This window comes from Anastrepha ludens, chromosome 5 (genome assembly GCF_028408465.1).
Source record: "Anastrepha ludens isolate Willacy chromosome 5, idAnaLude1.1, whole genome shotgun sequence".
NCBI lineage: Eukaryota > Metazoa > Arthropoda > Insecta > Diptera > Tephritidae > Anastrepha > Anastrepha ludens.
The window spans coordinates 109944759-109949536 of NC_071501.1; the positions used below are offsets into that span (position 1 = coordinate 109944759).

Sequence of the window (4778 nt, forward strand, 5' to 3'; positions counted from 1 at the left end):
TTCAAAGAAATGGCGGGGGAAAGGAGTTTATTCAAACCAGAAGCTGATTGCCGAAACGAATGGCATAGAATGAAGTGTATAAACCTAAAAGCACTGTATAAACCTGTGTCGAAAAGTATTAATAGAAAAGGTGTATCCCAAACAATTAAGTAGTTTTTATTTGTGTACGAACTTTTCAAACGTCCCTCGGATAGGTCAGCTAAATAAAACACATTAACAAGCGACTTCACATGTGTATTTTAACAAATACTTAAATATATATATATATATTTCCCAAAGAGGTGGAAGAAGCAAACAATTGTGCTTTTACCCAAGGGCAACAAAAAGCCTGGCGAACCCGAGTCTTCCGACCAATATGTCTACTAGACCCAACGAAGAGAATTGTTTGCGACAGGTTGTCGTATTTCGCTGAGGATAAAGGTATTTTATCCACATAGCAGTTTGGCTTCAGGCAATCCCGCTCAACAGTGGATGCTATCAAATGCGTGGTAGATTTAGCAACAGAAGCCATTGAAGGCAAGAGATGGCGCGGCAGGAAAGAAAAACACTGCGCTGTGGTGACTCTGGACGTTAGAAATGCTTTTAACACAGCTAGCTGGTAGCGTATACTAGAAGCGCTCGTAAAAATAGGGTCGAATAATTGAGAGCTATTTCACGGACCATAAACTGAGGCTTAGAAGGTACAAAGGCGTTGAGGAGTATATTGTGCCAGCAGGGGTTCTTCAAGGATCAGTGCTGAGCCCACTGCTATGGAACCTAAGACTGGATGTGCCCCCTAGAACTAAAGTCATGGGATTCGCGAATGATTGAGAGGAACGCCAGTCAATCAGTGAACAGAATCAAGACTTCGCTAAGGTCTATGAAGCTGGAATTAGCTGAGCATAAGACCAATGTAGTCCCAATAAGCAGCAGAAAGATAGTGGAAACTATAAAGGTAAATATTGGGGCTGTAACTATTAGTTCAAACCCCGCTATAAATACCTGGGAGAGATGCTTGACAGTCGTTTGAATCAATGAGTGTGCAGTCCTGTCTGTCGCGAATAATGCCAAACAATAGCGGACCTAGCCACAGCAAAAGAATACTAAATATATAGCAGGGTAGTCAGCTCGGTTCCTTTGTAAGCCGCATCGGACGAAACTATCTTCGTTATAGCAGGACTAGTCCCCGTAGACATTTTGGCGAAAGCAGTGCAGAGAGTGTAACTGAACACGACGGTAGAGCAAGTCGTAAACTATTCCAGAGGAACAAAGGCGCCGTTCGATCGCGCACTGGGAAGACCGGTGGGACAGATCACCGAGCGGTAGATGGACGCATAGGCTAAAACCCATTCTTACTACGTGGTTAGAAAGGAACCATGGAGACACAAACTTCCACCTAACCCAACTTCTTGCAGGGCACGGAGTATTTCGAAAATACCTCCATAGACTCAGCCGTGACAATTCCCCAAACTGCCCAATCTGCACAGAGTGAGAAGAAGACGCTGACCACGGCTTGTTCCAATGCCCACGCTATGCTCCCGAAACCTGTGGTATATATTACACGGAGAAAATCTTATAGATTTTATGCTAAAATGGGGTGTTAACTGGAAGCGAATCTGCGCGCATGCAAAATATATCCACAATAATTTAAGACGCGCGGAGGTTCGTAGTCCCGGTGGGCGTCATACCGGAAAAAAAATACATATACATAAAAAAAACCAAATACACTTTCACCAGGTTTTTGTGTTTAATTATATGTATGTGAGTGCGTATGTGTGTGTGTTCGCATAACTTTACACTTTATTATGCTAACCCCGTAACGGAGCGCTGACAGTGTTGTCAAAAAAACACACACATACACACATACAAACACTAGCATTGGCATGACACGGGCTATTGCACAGCCATCTCGGGGGAAATAACCAAGAATGGAATGCTGTTGTCACCTGTTAAGCTCTTCTGCTTTTTTAATTTTTCATTGTTCGCTCCCGGTTGATGCTCGTACAAAATTTACTCGCACAAATATTTCCAGCATACTTTTAGCTGTTGCCGTACTAAATTAGGTATTTCGTTGAAAAAATAACCGAAACTATACTGGTTGTGTGTAAGTGTGTGTGTGCATTGTTCATGTCAAGCTGGTAAACTTGTTGTGGCATATTTTCGGTGTCGGAAATGTGTGAAATGTGGCATGGACGTAATGCAAGTACCTGCCATATACCTAACATATGAATCTCTCTGGCTGCATAGGAACATCAGCTCCTGAAGATATACAAACATACTTGTATGTATGCATGCACTAGCATGAAAAATGTGATTTGTCAGCAGGTGTTCTGAAATTTCGAAATTCTTGTCATCGCTTAACTCAAATACTCCTACCAGTATGAACCAGTTTTCATTACTTTCGCTACGCTGCCATACACGTTCACTAACTTTCACCACACCAAAAGTCCAATTTAAGTAGCAAACGCTTGTCACACTGACAGCCAACGATCAATTATCTGTTGGCTGACCACTACAGCAGACAAACTAATCCACACACGACCGATGAAAAGGACCGAAAAGTTATGGGCAGCAGTTGTGTGAGGTATTAAAAAGTTATCCCACACCTAATTCGGCAAGCCAAGGCGTCGTTTGGTGGTGAATTTCGTTTAAGGTGCCGCTATGTATGTGCACGCATACATATTGCATGTTAGTACACGAGTGTAAGTAGGGTGGCGCACAAAATTATGCTTTACAAAATTTGCGTAGTTTGCAGCGTCATGTGAAGCAAAGCAAAATTGAACCGTAAGTTGGATAGTTGTGTGTGGCAGATGAGTTAGCTGTGATTTAATTTGAGATTCACTTTTGTTGTCATGATGCACTCATACATGCTTACCTACATATTTATATGTATGTATATTTGTTTTTCTATTTATGTTTGCAAATTAATTACCGCCACCATTTGTTACAAATACAATAAACATTTATCGTGACAATTCTGTAATGAAATGCATGACATTTAATTAATTGCATTACTTTAGGCGTGTCAACGTTATTGTGTAATTTGTATTAATTAAACATTGTTTTGATAGTGCCAGATTTGTATGTCCCAAAAGGGGATTTTACTCTAGCGGTAATTGTATGGCCAAATCCGGAAATGACGGTCGATGAAAAACTGGCAGAATTATTTAAAATATGCTTGAACATTTTCAGTCAAACTGCCAACCGAAATGTGTATGTAAAATACAAAATTATCTTTTAATAAAAAGACATTTTCTTTTAATAAAGAAGAAAATTTAAGGGCCAGCACTAACATCGATTATTTTAGGATACAAAAGATCTCTCAGGTCGAAGTATCGACCATCGTTCGCACTACAGATATTAAAATTATAACACCAACGAGTGCTACTTTGGACTAAGTAGGCAAATAAAAACAACTTAAAACAGCAAACCAAAAAATGTATTCAAATAAAAACCAAGGAATACTAGAACGCCACAAACGGCCTTAATCACTCCAAAAAGTTCCTGAACTTTAATGCCAACAAAACAAAAACTCCGCTAACCAAACCCAAGAAAAAAAATACCAGTCTAACGGTTAGACGCGATAGAAGTGAAACCTTCCGTAAGACAAACTGAGAGAGAATAAGACGAAAGCAGCATTAGGAGCGGGATAATTATAGGTTCATTATAATATTGCTATAAAGTTCATATATTATTTTCTTCACTTTATTATTATTCATCCTCAATGTTTTAAATTCCAACAAATGATACGAGTGGCTTATGATAGCTAAAATATGATACAAATGCTTTGGTTTCGATGTTGTCAAAAAAAATACCCAAACGGACCGAAGAAACAGACTTACAAATTTCTTCCATTTTCGTCTACTTGTATTCATATAAAAATTTATGTCTCTTCCCACCAAAGCTAAATGTATTAGTATATTTCTTCTTGTATTTATTCAATAATTTGGGCCGAAATTCCGGCGGTACTGCAATGCCGGGTCAACCCGTGGCAGAGGTGGAGCAAGCCCTTAAAACACTCCGCCCATTTCCAAAAATCAGTTTAACATTTGTTGTCCCCCGACGGAGGATCTATCAGATGTTAAGCTGATAAGAACATATACCACACTACCTAGTCAATAGATTTTCTAATAAACCTTTTGAGAATTACACGCTCACAAAAATTATTTATATCAACATATAATATGACGCTTCGTAACTAAATAACTTTTAGGCCAGCGCCGACAGCATGGCGCGGTAGCCGAGAGACTAGCAATGTGAGCTTCCGATCCAAAGTCCTTGGTTCGAATCACAAGAAAAAATGAAAGTTATTTTTAGTTCGTCGCTACGTTTATATCGACATATAATATAACGCTTCGTAGCCAAGAGGGTCGCTTTTTCGTTTCACTTTTTCTCAAATCACTCCCAATGATTCTAAAGAAGTTTTCACTTCAAAAGGAACTCGCATTACTCTATGGACCACTTACAAGCCACTTTGCTTGCAATAAACATTTCAATAAAATAATCTAGCACTATTTTATGCAGGTTCCGCTGTGATGCAGAGGAGTCCACGGACCACTTAATCACTAATTGTTAAGCATTAGATCACAGGAGACACAGAATCCTTGACTCGTACTTACTAGAGGATGCAGACTTACAAATTCTCCCTCCTACGAAGGTGATTCGATTCCTCGCAATATTAAATAATTAAAATTAAGCGCTTAGGAGGGCACAATTGATCGATCTGATCGCGGTGCATAAAGGTCTTAGCCTAACTCGTACAACCATTACCATTACCAAGTAGGCAATTGAGTAGGAAA

The 4778-nt window shown here is 39.6% G+C and overlaps 1 non-coding gene across 1 annotated transcript; it reads right to left on the reverse strand.

Annotated features, from left to right (window-relative positions):
• Positions 1 to 3920: 3920 nt before the first annotated feature.
• Positions 3921 to 4114, reverse strand: LOC128865483 (U2 spliceosomal RNA). The gene has a single exon (XR_008454821.1). It is a non-coding gene; the product is annotated as a U2 spliceosomal RNA (small nuclear RNA).
• Positions 4115 to 4778: the final 664 nt, after the last annotated feature.